This window comes from Herpailurus yagouaroundi, unplaced genomic scaffold (genome assembly GCF_014898765.1).
Source record: "Herpailurus yagouaroundi ecotype Mexico unplaced genomic scaffold, PumYag 142, whole genome shotgun sequence".
Taxonomy (NCBI): Eukaryota; Metazoa; Chordata; class Mammalia; order Carnivora; family Felidae; genus Herpailurus; species Herpailurus yagouaroundi.
In genome coordinates this window covers 43,039,448-43,061,034 of record NW_024412397.1, presented here as the reverse complement: position 1 = coordinate 43,061,034, position 21,587 = coordinate 43,039,448, and the positions used below count along the sequence as shown (strand labels likewise).

The 21,587-nt window shown below is 35.7% G+C and overlaps 1 long non-coding RNA gene across 1 annotated transcript in view; it reads left to right on the top strand.

The window, feature by feature from the left end:
- Nucleotides 1–575: 575 nt before the first annotated feature.
- LOC121033047 (uncharacterized) overlaps nt 576–21,587 on the top strand; it is a 177,630-nt gene continuing 156,618 nt past the window's right edge. Inside the window, exon 1 of the long non-coding RNA XR_005791663.1 lies at nt 576–616. This is a non-coding gene — a long non-coding RNA (uncharacterized LOC121033047). The remainder of the gene's footprint in view (nt 617–21,587) is intronic.

Genomic DNA, 21,587 nt, shown 5'->3' with positions numbered 1-21,587 from the left:
TGCCTTCAAGGCGCGCTCAAGGAGCCTGGAGCTGAAGAAGTCACCAGAAGCCGCTGGGGCCGCCCGGGGCAGCTGGAGCTGGCAGGCACGGAGGACAGCAGGAAGCCTGGGTTTGCAGAAGTTAGGTGGGAGTTCGGTGCTGGGGCACCTGACTGGGGCCGGCAGACACCAAGAAGAGCCGCGGCTAGGTTCCTGGGAACCTGAGAGCCCACTGAGAGCCTGATGTCGCGGATGCCTGCCGTAAAGCGCGGGGGAGAGCGATAGCGCTGTGGTGCCGTAAGGCACGCTGAGAGCTGGGAGCCTGGTGCCCCAGACGCCATCACGACTGCGCAGCCGCTGGGTGCCGTGGTGAGTAGAGCCCCGTACGTGGGAGCCCGCCGGGAACCACGTAGGGCTACAGGAGTTTAACTGGTGACCGGGCGACCCGCTTTGGGGTCTGCCCTCGTGAGGCGCACATTCACTTCATTGTCTCCCTGTGACTGCCTAAGGCTGCCAGATCCTGAAGGAGGGAGGAGGGGTGTGAAGCTTACTTTCCTGCCCTCCTCAGTGTGCCCTTCTTTCTGTTCTTCGTCCAGATGCTGTAATTCCGTGCTTGGAATCCTTGGCTCCTATGAAGGTATTGTTATATCCAAGGGCATTTTCGGTTTTATCAAGTTATGTTGATATAAACGTGTGCATACTAGCCATGTATTATTTAATCTTTATGTTTGTGATATTTGTTTATAATATCACTTCCTCATTTCCGTTATTTTTGCTAAAACTTGTTTCTTCAATCTCATAAAAACTTGAAGAGTTCTATTGGGTTATTTAAAGCAACTTTTTGCTTGGTTGTTCTGTCTTTTTAATTCAACCTTTTATTTCTCTTTTATTCTGTCTACTTTCTTTGGATTTATTTTGTTTTTCTTAACCCAACATTTAAAAATGTGCCACTTAATTACGGACCCTTAAGTTGGTCCTATTCAACCCCTCCTTGTAAATCTGGGTCTTCTTCTTCATCTAAGTAGGAATTTCAACCAGAAGCATCTGTATTCATTATCCTAACTCTAAACCAATTACCTGCATTCTTTCCACTCCAAATCCAAATCCCATGATGCAGTATTTTTGGACATTAAAGTTTGGGTTATTTTCTTTGAATGGGACACAGGAAAATATTAACAGATGAAATAGTTCTCTTTTTTTTTTAATTAGCTGAAGCCTCTATTCTTAGTGTAGCTTTCATTTTTTTTAAATTAAGGATAAATGTTTGAAATTATCAGTTATATTTTGTGCATCTACTGATAAATGATTTTTAATTGATTTATGATTATAATCCTTTGGGCATTAAACTACAGGCCTTTAGTTTCCTGAAAAAGATGTTGTTTGAGTGTGTTGTAATCTTCTAGTCAGATTGCTAATATTTACTTTGTTATTCCTCTTCATTTGTAAGGGAGACATAAGTTTCTCTTGCAACTCAAGCATGACATATCTTTTTTTTTCTTTAATTGGTTATTATCTTTAATGAAAATATGTCTGTATTTTCACCCTCCCATTTTTAAATATGGAAATTTGGTACACTATCCCATATTCTCCACTTTACCACTTTTAGCTATTTTGCTGATTAAGTTGAGTATGTAGATTCATGTGATGATAATAAAAATGATGACAATGATACAGGGATGAGAGATGATGATGATACTTTTATATTACCGGTAACTTTTCTGTGTATAATTTTCCTAACAGTGAAAATAATTTCTATAAAAAATTACCCCATATTATACAAATTTATTTCACTAATATGCAGCATCTTTCAGAACTGCCTTTTATTCTAATTTTTCATGTCATTTTTTGTTTGTTTTCCTCTCTCTCTCTCTCTAAAATGACACACCATCTCTGTTTCTATGACCAAAATGATAAGGCCAGAGTACTTTTGGTGGTCTACCTCAGGTCAAGATTCAGTATGGGTTCAGTTAACTGTGGCCAAGAAGGCAAAAGCACGAGGCAAAATTGTGCAGGCCTAAGAGTTGAGAGAAGAATGAAATCCATTCACTTTGCTTACCAATTTATATACAGTAACACTGTCTGCCCATTGGAAAAGATAGCTGTTATTTTTTTTATAATTCCTACAATAGCACTGTCTTCTTGCCAAGTGTGCACTATGGGCTGGGTTCTCTAGAGTGATACCTTAACCTATTTGAACAAAGTGTCTATCAGAACTAGCAGGAGCTATCAATGAGGCAAGGATGGAGTGGTGGAGTGGGGTTGGGGATGTGTAATTATCTATAGGATAATAATAGGTTTTTCTGTATTCTCATAATTGAAGGGGGGAAAAGAGAAAAAATAAGGAAGGGAACTTATAGACAAGTGTGTGTGTGTATACATATATATATGTATACATGTATATATGTGTGTGTGTATATATACATATGTATATATATATAGAGAGAGAGAGAGAGGTGTTCACCATGGTGCATATTCTGGTTTGTATTGGCATTTCTTTGCAAATCTTATTAAAATATGTCTTACATTCCATAACTTTATTATGTTTAAACCATGTAGGAATATTTGTATTCTATGAATAATATTATTATCACATCATTTACTTTATTTAGAGCTTGTAACTCATATCTTTTCAGTCTGTTTGCTCATACTAAGAGAGGTCTGTGTTTAATCAGTATTGATTATTGACATGGATGCCTTTCAAAGAATGAGTTATTACTATTCAGATTTTTCTGGCTCCAAAAAAAAATGAGAAGGGAAAATCAGCATGTTGCTATTGGTACACTTTTTTCACAGTTTGAACTAGGGGAGCTAGATGCAGCCTGGTTAAAAATTAAAGTCTTAAGTATTTTACCTATAGTGATCTTTTTCATGTATGTTGTTACAGCATGTTAAGACAGTACCCTTACCTTTTTATTAACAGAGTGAATATTGTCATTAAAGGTTTCAGTGGTCTCACTTTCCGTATTAGACTATCCATAGCAAATGCAGCTAGAAATGAACATCATGGGAAGACCCAGTACAACTGAGACTTCTTCTCATCTAATGAGATTAAAGTTAGTCTTTGCCAACATCCTTTGTGTCTCTGAAACATAAACCATCAGTATATGTGTCTGGAGGCTTTGATTACTTATTCCTTCATTCAGTCATTCCATGCATATTTATTTAGGTCCTTCTATATATTCCAGATAGTATTTTAGGAAATGAATATATATAAATAATATATATGTATATGTACGTATATATGTAATATATTAAGTGCATATATACATGTGTATATATATATTATATATACGTGTGTGTGTGTGTATATATATATATATATATATAATACATAGAAAACAAAAGAAACATTATTATAGAAGTCCACTGTCTGGTTGATGAAACAAGAATTAAAGGTCAACAAACAGGCTGCCTAGGTGGTTTAGTGGGCTAAGCGCCTGACTCTTGGTTTCAGCCAGGGTCATGATCTCACAGTTGGTGAGTTCTAGCCCTGTGCCAGGCTCTGTGCTGGCATTGAGGAACCTGCTTGGGATCCTCTCTTTCCCTCTCTCTCTGCCCCTCCTGTGTTCGCTTTCTCTCTCTCTCTCTCAAAATAAATAAATTTAGAAAAAAAAAAACCACACACACAAGATTAAAAACAAGCAAAAAAAACCCAACAAACATCAAATGAAATTGTGAAAAGCTTAAGAATTGCAAGAATAAGGTGTTAAACAATAGTCACAGTGGGAATCCTCAAGACAGCTTCTTTCATTACGGACTAAATTTCTATTTCTAGAAATAAGGTTAGTAAGAGTGTTCCCTCTCTTTTCTCTCCAAATGACCAAGTCTTTGTAAACAGACTTTATGCAAAAGAATTAGGAATAAGATATGTTAACTTGAATGTTGCCTCAGTTATTCTCAAAATCATACAAGGAAGAAAGGGTAGAAAACTTAGCAAAAAGAAGTTAAATTTTTAGTGTCTCTAATTACCCTAGTCAAGATATAGTGGAGAAGGGAATTGAAATTGTTTTGATAGCCTTGGCATCCTCAAGAAAACTGGCTTGTTACTTGTCCATTCAGAAGAAAAATTACTTTCCTGAATGTCTTGAGGTTACAATTTTGGCATTACCCAGTGCACACTCTGTTATCTAAGCCTGTTTTAAATAGATGGCTAGTTGATCCTTTCAGACTCTTTGGTTAGAGTTGTCTTAATGGCCAATAGGCGTGGCCAGACATTAAGGGACTAGACTAGCTAGGCTCAAGTAACTTAGCAATCTTGTATAAATAAATAAATAAATAAATAAATAAATAAATAAATAAATTCCTAATTATAACTGGTTGGTTTTTTTTTTCAATTTTATCTATAGTTTTGGTGCCCAAATTCAAAGTAGTTCGTTATAATTAGATTGCTCAAGTTGGCTTTAATTTAAGTCCTTAGATTATTTAGGGTCTTATTAAACGTGAAATGTTTTTGAGGGTCTGGAGATACTAAAAAGGATTATTTCAGGAACTTCTACCAAGACTTTAGCTGTGTCCTTATGGATAACAAGAAATAAGTCTTGTAACGAAACAGAAGAGAAAATATTCTATGAGAAAGGTATGCTAATTGAGAAGTCCCTGTTAACAGAAACAATTTGGCACTCATTATTTACTGTATTTTCTTCCAAACTTGTCATATAAATTCAGTCTCTCATTAACTGAATATCATTGATTCATCTTTACTTTTCTTCAGACTTGGTACAGAAGTGTACCCTATATTTATGTTTGTTGAATGTTGCCATGAGAATTTTGGAGATGGAGAATTAAATACTTGTGTTTACATATACATAATGCTTGTGCTTACGTTTTTCCAGATAGAAGCAGAATTACCTCTCCTAATGTTAGGCTGTAAAGGCAACCAAATAGCATATAACCTTTAATTTCCTTCCAAGAAATAGCACAGCAACAAGGCCATGGAATGTTATTTGGTCTTATGTGTTCATTATGGGATTTAAAGTTCTGAGACTATAGAGATGGCCCTTTTTTGTCAGAGTGCTTTTAATACAGGCTTGAAACTGCTTGCATTGGAAAGGGATCAGATTAGGCTCTTATTTTCTTGGCCTCCTCACAAAGGCCAACTTTCCCAAAAGGCTTTTGGTTTTTCTTGAACTGATTGATCCTTTATCACCATCAAAATGGAAAGTGGGTGTGGGCTTATTAAAAAGGGACTAAGAAAGTTGCTATTTAAATCTTTGCTGTACTCTTGCCTTTAGTTTGGCATCCAAGGGCAAATTAAGACTTCCATTTTGTTGAGCCCAAATCACCAGACAATTGATTTAGTTCTGAAGGCTAAATTATTACAATAAGCAAAAACAGGTCTTTGTCCAGTCTTGTTCTCTGTAGATACATTTCTTTCAGTTTGTTGGTAGCAGTGGGTGTGGCTTGATAGCCAGGTAAAGGAGGAACTGTATACATCAAAATTAATAGATTTAGGGACATCGCCCAAATCAGTTGTTATCAATCCCCTCAAAGCTGAATTAAAACTATTTCTTTATATGTCTCCCTTTGTTTCTGCTGTGTGTTCCTTATCCTTCCTCCCAATTTAGTTATTCGTTGTATTACCTCTGTACTCTTCCCTTTAAAGTTATCTATTTCACATCTTTAAATATTGATTTTTCTATTTGAATCACTCCAAGATAATAACCCATTTATGTATCCTTCTTGGACTGAATTGATCACATTTTCTCACATGTATAAATTTCAAATGATGTAAGAGTTGCAGTCATGATTTTTTTTTTTTTTTTTCCCTTTTGGTAGGCTAGGTAAAACAGCAGTGTAGATAGTTCACTTGAGAGCTACCTCAAGACATGCTAAACATATTCAGAGACTGGCAAGGAACCAAACTATACCTTGACAACTCTTTCCTGTGAAACTGTGTTGGGTTGGACCGTGTGATTTGATTTGGGGATTAGGATGAAGATTCAGGGGTGGCTCAATATAGTCCATCTCACTCTACCTGGTTCTGTATTGGGTCTTGAGTCTAATTTCTTAGACTCAAATACTACTCTCCTTATCCTTTTGATTAATTTTCTGTTCATATATTTGTCTTCAGAACTTTAAGGGTAAGGGTAAACATGAATGAGTGTTTTCAGGTCAAATACTGTATTATATCTTCCTAATGTAAGTCAGATTTATAGTATCATGGTACCTTCAGCCAAACTAAATTTGTTTTTCCTGGAATATTTTATGAGATACCTTGCTGTATATTTCCTCTTATTTTCTTTCTTTTTTTAACTTTTTTAATGTTTATTTATTTTTGAGAGAGGGAGGCATAGTATGAGTGGGAAAGGGGCAGAAAGAGAGAGAGAGGGATACTCAGAATCAGAAGCAGGATCCAGGCTCTGAGCAGTCAGCACAGAGCCTGATGCGGGGCTTGAACTCACAAACTGTGAGATCTATGACCTGAGCCGAAGTCAGATGCTTAACCAACTGAGCCACCCAGGTGCCCCTCCTCTTATTTTCTATATCAGAATAATTTATCTAACTTCTCTGTTAAAATGTTATCCATTCTTAAAGGTATACTTAAAATTATACCTCTTCTATCATAATATTTTATAGTTGTAAACGTTTATTATGAAAAAATTGTATTTCTGTAATATATATATTTTTGATGTTTATTTATTTTTGAGAAAGAGACAGAGTGTGAGCAAGGGAGGGGCAGACAGAGAGGGAGACACAGAATCCGAAGCAGGCTGTAGGCCCTGGGCTGTCAGCACAGAGCCCGACACGGGGCTCAAACCCTGATTGTGAGATCATGACATGGGCCAGTCAGTCACTTAACCGACTGAGCCACCCAGGTGCCTGTATAATATATTATACTTTATAATATATATTTTACATATAAACATATAACATTTTTTATAAAAATCTATAAATATTAAATTACTAAGTAGAGCTGATATTGTCCCCACTTTACAAATGAGAACATAGTGTTTAATTTGTCCAGTATCTGACAGTGTTTAGGTACAACTGTTAAAAACCAAGTTAAGTCTTTTGTCTTGGTATCCATTATACATCACTGTGTCTATTATGCTTAGGCAAAAAGCATGACACAATTTTGAGTTCTCATTTTTCTGTGGATTTAATAATCTTTCTTGCTTTCTAAAGCTTTTTTGCAGCTTCTTAGTTGTAAATAACTTTGTAGTTGCTTTATTTTCTATACCAAATTGGAAGTTCCTTTAGCTATTTATGAAATCTTTACATACTGTATATTATGTGCCAAAGTGAGGCAATAGAGAAACCTAAGGCAAATTGTTAAATAATATACGTGAAGTCACAATATCAGTGAATGGCAGATTTTGAGATTTGAATCCAGTAGTCCAGCTCCAAAATCTGTGTTCGTTAGATGTACGTTATTTATATTCCCTCTCTAATAACTCATCTTTGAGTTCCCTACTCACCCATCAATGGCTATAATTGAAATGGATGGAATTCAGTATTAAAAAATGCATTTGTTAATAATGATTAACCTTTATTAGAGACTCAGTATTTAGAATTATGGACAGATACCCCATATTATAAATGATCGCTATAGCATATTATAATATAAAATTACTCCTTTAGGAGAATTTGTAGTCCATATAAATACTTAGTGTAACTATGTTATGTCTTTTTTTTTCAGGATGTAATAATCCAATTGGCTTGTGGCAAATCTTGTTAATATACTATAATAAATTTGCTAGAACAAGATTTAGAAACGAAAGAGAGATACTGGCAATAACTCAGAGATTGTCTAATCATTTAGCTTTATCACCAAATATCAATAAAAATTATTAGCTGACACTAAAGAAGGGAAAGGAAAGTGTAGTCTTAAAGAAGAGCATCATAGGGGCACCTGGGTGGCGCAGTCGGTTAAGCGTCCGACTTCAGCCAGGTCACGGTCTCGCGGTCCGTGAGTTCGAGCCCCGCGTCGGGCTCTGGGCTGACGGCTCGGAGCCTGGAGCCTGTTTCCGATTCTGTGTCTCCCTCTCTCTCTGCCCCTCCCCCGTTCATGCTCTTTCTCTCTCTGTCCCAAAAATAAATAAAAAACGTTGAAAAAAAAAATTAAAAAAAAAAAAAAAAAAAAAAAGAAGAGCATCATTAAGGGAACCTGGCTGTCTTGGTTGGTAGAGTATGCAACTGTTGATCTTGTGGTCATGAGTTCAAGCCCCATAGTAGAGGTAGAGTAGAGGTAGAGTTTACTTAAGAAAAAAATTAAAACTCCAGACTTAAAAAAAAAAAAGCATCATTAATCAAATTTAATAGAGCTAATCAGTGACTTACCATTGTCAATTTTCCAGGAAAAAAATAAAACAGTGAAGACATATATAGATAAATGAAGAAACACTTTCTTTGGGAAATAATTATGTAAGAGAATTTAACAATGACCAAATATAATTATTTTTTTTATCATGAGGATATCTCTTAATTCTTTTTTATTATATTTTAATGTTTATTTATTTTTTAATTTTTTTAATGTTTTTATTTATTTTTGAAGGAGACAGAGAGAAAGGCAGAGCATGAGTGGGGGAGGAGCAGAGAGAGAGGTAGACACAGAATTCACAGCAGGCTCCAGGCTCTGAGCTGTCAGCACAGAGCCCGACGCAGGGCTCGAACTCACGAACTGTGAGATCATTACCTGAGCTGAAGTTGGACGCTTAACGGATTGAGCCACCCAGGCGTCCCTGTTTATTTATTTTTGAGAGAGAGAGAGAGAAAAAAAAAAATGTGAACTGGGGAGGGGCAGAGAAAGAGGAAGACACAGATTTTGATGCCAGCTCCAGGCTCTGAGCTATCAGCACAGAGCCTGACACGGGGCTTGAACTTGGTAACCTTGAAATCATGACCTGAGCTGTAGTCTGAAGCTCATCTCATCCGACTGAGCCACCCAGCTGTCCTGATAGCTCCTAATTCTTAAAGCTCATTCAGTTGAATACATTTACTCCAACCTAAAACTAGAGCTGAAAACCTAACATTTAAATGCCCAGTGACCCATGATCACTTATAATTCTGATTGTCCACATCTGAATTTAACTTTGTTCCATAAGATCGTTATTCTTGTCCTCCCCACCATAACTCTAGGCATCTACCATGTATCCAGTTATGCAGCTTAGAAGCCTAATGATCAGGCCAAATTTCTATCTTTTATTCACCCTCATTTGGTTTTTTACCAAGTCTTGTAGAATTTTCTTTCTGAATATGGCTTGAGTCCACTCCAACATTCTTTCCTTATTTGTATCACCACTTAGTTCAACCCCTATTTATCCGTCATCTGAATTTCTCTAATCTATTCTTAAATAGTCTCCCTTTATTCATTCTTGTCACTCTTAAAATGATCTTTTAGGTCGCAGTCAGATTCATTTTTATTAAATAAAATATGACTATTATCCCCTTGTTTAAAAATTCGCAGTTGCTCTACAACCACTAAAGGGAAATGTTTAATCTCATTGTCTAGCGTAAAGACCCTTGATGAAGTGACCTCAGACTACTTCTAATTCAACATTTGCCACTTTATATCCTGCACTTTAAACTGTGGTTCCCAGCACATACCATGCTATTTTATAGGTTCATGATTTATTCACAGTGTTCCTTTGATAGAAAAAAATCTTCTATCTTCATCTGGTTAATTCCCCTCAGCCTTTTATATTAGTTGTCAACTGTTATTTTCACCAGAAAAATCTTTCCTGAACAATAATGGCTAGAATAATTATTCCTTCCAGTTATCTTGAAGCACCTTGGATATATACACAGCATAACATTTCCTACAATTTAATGAATTTATCCTTTCTTTAAAAAAAAATGTAAATACTGTTGTCTCACCCACTAAATTGGATGCCTCTCAAAGACCAAAAAATATCCGTTTTAAGACAGGACTTTAGACAGTGGCTGCCTATAACTGATATGCAATAAATACTGGTTGAGCTGAGAGATAATTGCATACTTCTGTTTATATGAATAGGAAATTCTACTTGGACCTACTCTGTAATTTAATAAAAACCAAAATTTTAATGAAGAATATCATATCATTGATATATAAAAATTTGTGATGTGTATTTTAGAAAAAGATTATGAGGACAGCAAACTACATGTGATAGTTAGAATTACAAAATATATAAAACTTACATTTAAATATGAAGAAATTAAGTCTGTATATGTTATATATATATATATAGCATAATATATGTATATAATATATACAAACATTTGTTGGAAATAGAGTATATATTTTTAACAAGAAGGAAAATAAAATGACAGAATTTATCATGTGAGAAGGAAAATGCAGCAAAGTTTATTATTTCTCAAATATAGCACCTCAGGCCAGAGTCATGTTGAGAGAATTTGTGTTAACTATAATATTTTAACTATAGATATTCAACTTCACAGCTTTCTGTTTTTTAAGATCTTAGATAAGTTACTTTTTAAGAGATCTACTCCTTCCCTAAGGATAGGAAGTTGAATTCTTTAAAACTCTATCTGACTCTATTAAAATTTAAAAAAATGTATTAAAGCATATTTAATTTTTGTCTTGTTGTGAAGAAAAAATTCCAAGCATGAAGGTCACTTACAAACTAAATATTTGCAAAAATGGCCCATCTAACTAACCATTGAGGATTCTGTCTTGATATAAATGAGCACCTTAAACCATAAACTGGTGTTTTTCAGAGGGGTGCTGAAAAATAAATGGTTATAAAATTGTCAGCCGCTGACAACCAGAGAACTGATTCTGTAATTTAGTGAGAAACTAAAAAGATCAAAATCACATTTTTTGGCTTTTAACAGGCCTTTGCTGCTGCACAGAACCTGCTAATAGCATCGTAGAAGGGAAGGAAGAAGTGGAGGTCATAAGGCCCACTTTACACTGTTGGGGAAGTGGATGTGCCTGTTCCTATAGTCTGCTGTGTCTCTTAAGAATAGAAGACTTGTTGGGGCGCCTGGGTGGCGCAGTCGGTTAAGCGTCCGACTTCAGCCAGGTCACGATCTCGCAGTCCGGGAGTTCGAGCCCCGCGTCGGGCTCTGGGCTGATGGCTCAGAGCCTGGAGCCTGTTTCCGATTCTGTGTCTCCCTCTCTCTCTGCCCCTCCCCCGTTCATGCTCTGTCTCTCTCTGTCCCAAAAAAATAAATAAACGTTGAAAAAAAAAAAAAAAGAATAGAAGACTTGTTCTGAGAGAATTAATCAGAAGAATTCAGACATATAATCATTCTATGTATAGAACAATTAGTTTAGCTGCTAATAATTACAGGTTTTTTCTTTGCCTAATCTTTATTCAGAAGCACAAAACAATTAACACATATTCCCTAGACATGTCGTGTTCTGGATTCAGAAGAATTAATCATCCATGAGGCTTTTACACATTTTTCTTCCTGTGGCTTATTTGGTCAGTGTGTCCCCTGCATCTATTGGATACCATGGAATAATCTCTTTTGTATATTTCTGTTATTCATATGTATTCCAATATTCCAGTAGTCCTCACTTGGTTTTAGTTTTTTGACTATCATTCTAATCGTAATACATGACAATTATGTAAGAAAGTACTTTTTTTTATCTTTTTTGATCTAAAAAAGACCATGTGGTTAGTTAGCATAGAAACATTACCAGTACTGAAGAAAAACACCTAGTAGTGGACATTTTAAGAGCTAGGAGATTTTTATGTGAATACATATAAATACATACTATCCTCCCAAGGAGGTGGGTATTTGTCAGAATTTAGTGGCCTTTCCCTAGGAAGATCAGGATAAATAATCATAGTAGTAAAACTTTGTAGGTTATATATCTTTCAGCAGAGGGATGATCACTCCCTTGTAGTTATGTTTTCAAAGTAAAGTCTCAAGAACAAGCCATAGAAACACTGCAAATGCTGCTATTTCTTATTTTGCTTTAATTGTTATTATTTTTCATTTTAGGTTGATAGCTCTTCTCTCCCAGGGATACTTATTGCTCAACATGTCCCATTTCCTTTAACTTACTTTCCTTTAGTGTATTTTTTTTTCATTCAAAACCTTGTCTGAATTGGTAATACTGCATGCACTATTAGGAACTACCTTTCAAACAGTAGTCATTAAAGTTTTCTTTCCCTAATGGTTGAGTTCTCCCCAGATATAAATTAATATTTTATACATGAAATATAGCTCCTAAAATACAAGACAGTAGAACCACATGTTGACAGAAATATTGGGCTTACAAAATTAGTGGGAGAAAGTATAATTTTAAAGTGAAAGTTTTATATAAATATTAAAATGACTTTTACAGATTTATCAGTAAGTTTACATATTGCTGGCCTCACAGTGTTTATTCACAATGTTACTAACTGATGTTTTCCCAGAAGTTAGGTATATATCAGTCTTTTATCAACTGAGTCATATTTTATATGTCATATATATACACACACACACACACACAATGGAGTATTACTCAGCAGTCAAAAAGAAAGCAATCTTGCCATTTGCAACTACGTGGATGGAACTAGAGGGTATTATGCTAAGCGAAATTCGTCAGAGAAAGACAAGTATCATATGACTTCACTCATATAGGACTTTAAGGCACAGAACAGATGAACATAAGTGAAGAGAAGAAAAAATAATATAAAAACAGGGAGGGGGACAAAACATAAGAGACTCTTAAATATAGAGAACAAAGGGTTACTGGAGGAGTTGTGGAAGGGGAGATGGGCTAAATAGGTAAGGGGCATTAAGAAAACTACTCCTGTAATCGTTGCACTATATGCTAAATAATTTGGGTGTAAAATAAAAAATAAAATTTAAAAAAAGGCTTTGTATTTAAAAAAAAAATAAAGCAAAAGATTAACCAAAAAAAAAAAAGAGCACCTGGGTGGCTGAGTTGGTGAATTGTCCGACTTGTGCTCAGGTCATGACTCAAGATTCCCAAGTTCGAGCCCTGTGTTGGGCTCTGTGCTGATAGCTCGGAGCCTGGAGCCTGCTTTGGATTCTCTCTCTCTCTCTCTCTCTCTCTCTCTCTCTCTCTCTCTGCCCCTCTCCACTCATGCTCTGTCTGTGTCTCCTTCTCAAAAATGGGTAAACATTAAAAAATAAATAAATAAATAACAGGTGCCTGAGTGGCTCAGGTAGTTAAGTATCAGACTTCAGCTCAGGTCATTATCTCACAGATCGTGGGTTCAAGACCCATATCAGGCTCTGTGCTGACAGCTCAGAGCCTGGAGCCTGCTTCGGATTCTGTGTCTCCCTCTCTCTCTCTGCCCCTCCCCCACTTGCACTCAGTCTCTCTTTCTCTCAAAAATAAAAAATAAACATTTAAAAAAATTAAAAAATTAAAAATTAAATACAATTTAAAATAGGCTTTTGTATACTGTTAACAATATTTGTATCCTATGTTAAGTTTGCTCAAAACAGAGTACAATAATATTGTGTTACTTATAATTACATATACTATTGCTGTGACGTTTAAGAAAAGTTTATTGGTAAACATAGAGGATAGTAGCACTGAATTGATTTATAAGTAACTGTAATAACAAACTTGCGAAAGCAGTCTGTGCAATTTCCAGACCTCTGTTTCATAGCTCTAGAATGAAATGAGGAGGAAAAGAAAGAGAAGAAAAAGAAGGAAAAGAAAATTGAATGACTGTTAGCTCAAACATGACCCAAACAAAATTGTACCTGCCAGTACACATACCAAATATATTTTTTATCCAAATGCTTCGTTTGAGGAAGGGGTAATTATCATTCTTGTTATTGTTTTTTGTTTGTTTGCTTGCTTGTTACCTGGAGTCTTTTACTCTCAGGAACTGGGAGCCCTGAGAAGTTCAACCCACCTCTTACAGACATCAGTTTCATTTAATACCTTGTATGTTTTTGTTTGTTTGTTTGTTTTAATTGGCATGTATCTAGTTTTCTTTAAATTACTCTTAAGTTGCTGGGATAAACTCATTTACTTTATGAAAATACAGATCCTTGACAGTAATGTTGCCCTATAAGTAGCTTTCAGGAATTTGGAGAAATGATGGTGACTGTAGACTTCACAGGAAGAGATGTTTTCTTGCATCAGGTTGGCATTTGGATGTACTGGAATGATAGGAATTGAATAGTAAGAGATCAGAATCCAAGCTTAAAGAGAAAGCATATACACAATAACAGTTACAATGAAAACTCTAAAATTCATCAGTTAATAGCCTTGCCTAATTTTCAGTTCTATAATATTTGTATTTGACAAATTAGTAACCCATGAATATATACCTAATAAAAACTTAGTGATTCTCTCTGTACAATGATCTCCATAAATGAATTTTCAAAAACAATGCTTTCTAGGTTAACAATAATTTTTAATTTTCTAATATCAAATGTAAAAGATCTTATGGGGGCGCCTGGGTGGTCAGTCAGTTAAGCGGCCAACTTTGGCTCAGGTCATAATTTCGCGGCCTGTGGGTTTGAGCCGCATGTCGGGCTCTGTGCTGACAGAACCTGGAGCCTGCTTAGGATTCTTTGTCTCACTTTCTTTCTGCCCCTCTCTCCCTCCCTCTCAAAAATAAATAAACATTAAAAAATTTTTTTAATTACAAGATCTCATGAATACTTATTTGCATTTTTAAGATTTTTTTAAAATGCTGTTGGGGTTCATAGCAAAACTGAGTTGAAGGTACAAAGATTTCCCTTGTACCTTCTCCCCCTACACCTGTGTAGCCTTCCTCATTATCAACATCTCCCACCAGAGTAGTGAATTTGTTTTAATTGATGAATCTATATTGACACATCATAGTCACCAAAGTCCAAAGTTTACATTACGGTTCATTCTTGGTAGTGTCCATTCATTGGATTTGAACAAATGTAAATGTATGGTGTCCATCATTATGGTATCACATGGAGTGTTTTCACTGCCCTAAAAATCCTCTGTGCTCCACCTATTCATTTTTCCCTCTGTTTACCACCAGCCCTCAACTCCTGGCAACCACTGATACTTTTACTGAATCCATATTTTTGCCTTTCCCAAATTGTCATATAATTGGAATCATATAAAATGTAGCCATTTCCTATTGTTTTCTTTCACCTAGCAACATGCATTTAAGGGCACTCTATGTCTTTTCATGGTTTGATAGCTCAGTTTTTAGTACCAAATAATAATCCATTGTCTGGGTGTACCAAAGTGTAGTTATGCTTTCACTGGAAGATCTTTTTGTTGCTTCCAAGTTTTGGCAATTATGAATAGAGCTGCCATCCACATTTGTGTGCAGGTTTTTGTGTGGAACGTTTTCACCTCCACTGGGTTGAGTGTAAAGCTCCAGGATTCTTTCCTTAGCTGTGTCCAGTCTAAAAGTAAGCTCATAAAAGACATTTTTCATCTGTTACATTATTTTTTATTTGTTTTATTGTGCCTTTTCTCTGTGTCTCTCTTTTTCCTTTCTAAGTTTTAATTTCCAGTTAATTAACATACATTGTAATATTAGTTTCAGGTGTAGAATTCAGTGATTCATCACTTACATACGATACCCAATCCTCATCACAAGTGCGCTCCTTAATACCCATCATCCATTTAGTCCATTCTCTGGCCACCTCCCCTCTGATAACTCTATAGTTAAGAGTTTGTTTCTTAGTTTGCCTCTCTTTTTTCCATCTATGTTTGTTTGTTTTGTTTCTTAAATACCGCATATAAGTGAAATCATATGGTATTTGTCTTTCTCTTATTTTGCTTAGCATAATATTCTCTAACTTCATCTACTCCATCTATGTTATTGCAAATGGCAAGGTTTCATTCTTTTTGATGGCTGAGTGATATCCCATATGCCACATCTTCTTTATCCATTTGTCAGCTGATGGACATTTGGGCTCTTTCCATACTTTGGCTATTGTTGATAATGCTATTATAAACATCTAGGTGCATATATCCTTTCAAATTAGTATTTCTGTATCCTTTGTATAAGTAAATACCTAGTAGTGCACTTGCTGGGTCATAGGGTAGTTCTATTTTTAATTTTTTGAGGAACCTGCATACTGTTTTCTAGAGTGGCCGTACCAGTTTGCATTCCCACCAACAGTGTAAGATGATTCTCCTTTCTCTGCCTCCTGACTAACCAACACCTCTTGTTTCCTATGTTGTTAATTTTAGCCATTCTGACTGGTATGAGATGATATTTCATTGTAGTTTTGATGAGTAATGTTGAAGTAATGATGATGATGAGTAATGTTGAACATCTTTTCATGTGTCTGTTAGCCATCTGTATGTCTTCTTTGGAATAATGTCTGTTTGTGTTATATTATTTTTTATCTCTAGCATGCATTTTGGTTCTTAAGATTTCCATCTCTCTGCTTAACGTGGCTTATCTATTCTTAATGTGCTGTTTTATTCAATAGAAACCTTAGCATATTAATCATAGTTGTTTTAAATTCACAGTTTGATAATTCCAACATCCCCACCATTTCTAGTTCTGATGTTTGCTCTGTCTCTTCAAATTGTGTTTGCCTTTTGGTATGTCTTGTAATTTTTTTTTTTCTTGATAGCCAGACAGGTTGTATTGAGTAAAGGAAATGATGTAAATAATAATGTGGCAGGAAAGGAAAAACATTCTATAGCTCCTACAATTAAGTCTCAGTTTTTTAGTGAGCATATGCTTCTGGACTGTGAACTTCACAAATTTTTCTCAGATTTTTTTCTCCATACTTATTTTAAGCACAGATGGCCAGAGTGGGCTGCAGTTGGGTATTTCCTTTTGTGCACATGGAAAGATACCGTAGGTTAGAATTGGTATTTCCTCTCCCACAGGGAAGGCTAGAACTGACTGGTGTTGGGTATTTTCCTTACACCAGGTCACTTAGGCTTTGATAATATTTCTGCAAGTTAACCTTTGGTTAACTGGTTTCTCCTGAGAGCAGAACATGTTAAAAAGAACAACATGCTATGGTGTGTTTCAAAATGGTACCTCTAATCCTCTCCTAGCAGGATGCACAAGGGTTTTTGTTGTTTTTTTTTTTTTTCTTTCTTTCATTTACAGTGAGAACATGTTCGAGATGCAGGTGATAAATCTCACAAAATTGTGGGGGGGGGGGCCTGTATGACTGGGTTCCCCTGGAATTTTTAACTCAGGGTCTTCCACAGTGAGCCTTTTGCAATCACAGTGCAGATTTTCCTACCCTGGTACTTAAGTCTCTACTTCAATAAGCCATGACTTTCTATATTCACCTGTTTGTCTCCCCAACCTTAGGATAGTGACTTGCCCTGTTTTCTTATTTCCCTTATGGATCCAAAAAGAGTTATTAATTTTCCAGTCCATTCATCTTTTTATTTATTGGTAACAATGGAGTGATGACTTCCTAACTCCTTACATGCAGAAACAGAAACCAGATGTCCAGTTTTATTTGCCATTTAAATCTAGGATATGAATTAACTTAATCAACTTACAGGAGAATATTTGGGTCATGGTTATTTGCAACTATTTCAGATATCTAGTGTATTTTCGCTCAAAATCCATTGCTGTGTATATATACCTACATAATAAGACAACTCTGACAGAGTTCCTACTATTTATCTGGCTCTTTCAATATGCTGCCTCGTTGTATCTTTAATTATTTTGAGCTCATTATTGTTCAGCATAAGACAAAATGCTGTTGAGAAAGTCTAACCAATAGGTAGATCCATGTCTATATTACATCAGTTGCTTTCTGCAATTTTACTATTTATACTTACTTTAAAATTAAAATAAAATTGCAGCCAAACTTGCTTTAGATTTACACTTCTAGATGCTTTCTGGACTGACTTTTATAGCAATAATCTTAAAAAAAATCATTGAGTTAGAAAGCAGATGAAGTTATCTTATGATTTATATAGTGTTTTCTGGGCCATCTATACCTTAGGTGTTTGTGTTTTCATCACAGGCCTTGTTATTTCGGATTTCCAAGGTAGAGGTAAAACTGAAAGAAAGAATTCAGTTGAGTGCTCATGTTTAATGTTGGCAAGGTAGCATATTTTTAACAGCACTTCTGGTTGTCATTTTAGTCATTTTTGCTTATTAATAAAATAAATTAATCCAAAACATATTTTGAAAAGCTTCTTAACAACCCTTGATTACTTTCTAATATGAGTTAGTTCAATTTAATATAAGCATTCTGGTTTTTCCTAAGTATGCAATTATGTGGAACAAAATATATATGACATAATAGAAATTTATATCTGGAAGGCGATCATCTTTTTGTTCTAGGTGGAATTATGTTCATGACAATATGTAGAGCATTGATATTGAGAAGAGCCATTTCTTTATTTAAATTGTTCTACTAGGGCTTGTGTTTCTTGTTTCTAATTTGTAATAAGATCAGAATAAAGTGAGAATTAATGAGTTTTTTTAATAGATGATCATAATAGAATTGTAGTTTATATTAGAATGTAGACATAAGAGAAAGCATGACATTCTATTTAAGTCATGTAAGGTAGCAACAATAAAATGATAATTATTTTGTTAAAACTCATTTTTCTAGATAACACTTACTGAAGACTCCCCATTTTGGATAAAATCTATACACAGGAAATAAAGAAACTATACATTTTTATTCAGCCAAAATGGTATTATATCATTCATGCATGAAATTTACTAGCTGTACTCAGAGAAGAATATCTTAGGCCTAAGAGAGCTAATTTACTTAATTAAAAAAACATTAACGTTTATTTATTATTGAAAGACAGAGTGAGACAGAGCATGAGCAGGGGTGCGGCAGAGAGAGGGGGAGACACAGAATCTGAAGCAGGCTCCAGGCTCTGAGCTGTCAGCACAGAGCCCGACACAGGGCTCGAACCCACAAACCGTGAGATCATGACCTGAGTCGAAGTCGGACGCTTAACCAACTGAGCCACCCAGGGGCCCCACTTTGTTTATTTTTTGATGTTTATTTATTTTTGAAGGAGAAAGAAAGAGAGCGAGGATGAGTAGGAGAGGGGCAGAGAGAGAGGGAGACACAGGATCTGAAGCAGGCTCCAGGCTCTGAGCTGTCAGCACAGAGCCCAACATGGGGCTTGAACCCATGAGCCATGAGATCATGACCTGAGCTGAAGTTGGATGCTCAACTGACTGAGCTACCCAGGTGCCCCTAAATTACTTTATTATTTAATTATAATATACTTTCTATCCAATTTTCTGTCGCAAAGTAGATTTAAAATACTGAGATTATGACATAGGATAACATTTAAGAAGACACACCCAGTAATTTTCAGGGGAAAATAACATAAAGGAGGATTCAGAGTTACATAGTTACATCCTGATATTTAAGTAGCACAACTAATCCATAATTCATATGAAAATAAAATGGCGCTTTTAGATTAAGCCATCTTTAATGTGAAGAAATATTCTTAAATTGTTTCTAAAAAAAATAAGTTTAATATTAAGCAGCATCATCACTATGCTGTGTCTACTCAGGAAGATAAAGACTGAAAATCTATAATAGACCTGTGTTTCTAGTCTCTAATAATCACAGAATTAGTACCAATGATTCTGGTCATGGACCACACTTTGGGTCCATGATCCCTTCCTGAGTATTTTATTCTGTGTGTCATGATTTAAGAGTATTATTGGCAAACTAAATTATACATGAAAATACATTATTTCAGGAAAGAAAAGAAAAATTTAGGAATGATGATATGTAGACAGAAGTACATAACAAGAAAAGGGAGGAAGATGTGGAAGCTTTCTTGATGATTAGAGGCACTGCCATTGATTGTTGCAGATTCAGCTTAAATGAAAGCTTACTAACAGAACTGTCCAAATAAAATTGACTTCCTGCCACAGCAGAGGCTTCCTTACCGCTGAGCATATTCTACATAGTCTGGCTAGTCAACTAGAGATTCCTGAAGTACATTAAAGGAGATAAACTTTGAATTCGCCATAATTTATATCCTGTTGCTTATATTCTAGCTCTTGGTTTTTGTTTTTGTTTTTTTCTTAAAGATCTGAGAATCTTGACAAAAGCGTGCTGTTTTCAAATAATAGGATATGATATGATTCTTCGAATAAATGGAATATAAATGGACATCTGTCTCAACCTTTCCAATAAACACACAAATGAATGGTATGGTAGTAATCACAGGTAATATTTTTAGCATGTACTTTGGTTCAGACATTGTGCAGAGTGATTTCACATCCTTTTTTGTCAGCTAACTCTCATAACAGACTAATAGGATATCACCCCTGTTTACAGATGAGGAAGAGCAGACTGAGTGATAAATTAGCTTGACTTAGGTTATACATCTAGCACATAGCAGAGACTAGATTCAAAGCCAGACTGTGTAATTAAGGAATGTAGATTCTTAACCATGGCTTCACATCGGAAAGGATAAAAGAAGGACAAGTAAGTAAGTTAGAAAAAATGCTGCTGATAAAATTGTCTTGAACTTCAAATGACTGCGCGCTGCTTTCCTTGCAGGATCTTGAGCTAAAGAATCATAGGAAGTTTCAAACTCATTGTTTAGTGGTACTACATCAGCATCTAGATGGATACTACATCACTTCTGTTTAAGCAGGTCTTTCTTAGTGAAGGTTGTAGGAGTTCATGACTGACTTACACCATTAGATAAAATAAAATCATCCTGGTCTTTGCTGTGGTGAAAGTAAGGGAGTATCAGCATTTTCATAAACTCTATCAAATACTCCTTTTCAAAACATGGACTGAGAATATATATATATATATTTTTTTTTTTTTAATTTTTTTTTCAACGTTTATTTATTTTTGGGACAGAGAGAGACAGAGCATGAACGGGGGAGGGGCAGAGAGAGAGGGAGACACAGAATCGGAAGCAGGCTCCAGGCTCTGAGCCATCAGCCCAGAGCCCGACGCGGGGCTCGAACTCACGGACCGCGAGATCGTGACCTGGCTGAAGTCGGACGCCTAACCGACTGCGCCACCCAGGCGCCCCTGAGAATATATATTTTTAAAAAGAGGTGAGTCTTTCAATCTCGAATGAACTTTATTAATAACTAACATGGATGACATACAGTAGTCCTCTTTTATCCATGGAAAATGTGTTCCAAGTCCCCCAGTGGATGCCTGAATCTGCTGTAATACAGCGCCCTGTGTATGCTGGGGTTTTTTTCCTATGCATACAATCCTACGATAAGGTTTAACTTCTAAATTAGGCCCAATAAGAGTTTAACAATAATAATTATAACAATGTACTGTAATAAAAGTTATATGAATGTGGCCCCGCGTCAGGCTCTGGGCTGATGGCTCAGAGCCTGGAGCCTGTTTCCGATTCTGTGTCTCCCTCTCTCTCTGCCCCTCCCCCGTTCATGCTCTGTCCCAAAAATAAATAAACGTTGAAAAAAAAAATTGAAAAAAAAAAGTTATATGAATGTGATTTCTTTCTCAGAATATATTATCGTATGTACTTGCCCTTTCCCTTCTTCTTCTTGTGATAATGTGAGATGGTAAAATGCCTACGTGATGAGATGAAGTGAGGTGAATGATGTAGGCATTGTTACATAGCATTAGGCCTTCTGAGGATATGTCAGGAGGATCATCTGCTTCTAGACTACATTTGACCATGGATAATGGAAGGTGCAGAAAGGTGGGAGGAGGACTATTGTACACCATTAATTAACATTTTAGTTTCCTCATCTTGGAGATAAACCTTATTCAACTGTTTTTTAACAGTGTTCTGAGTAACATTTAGA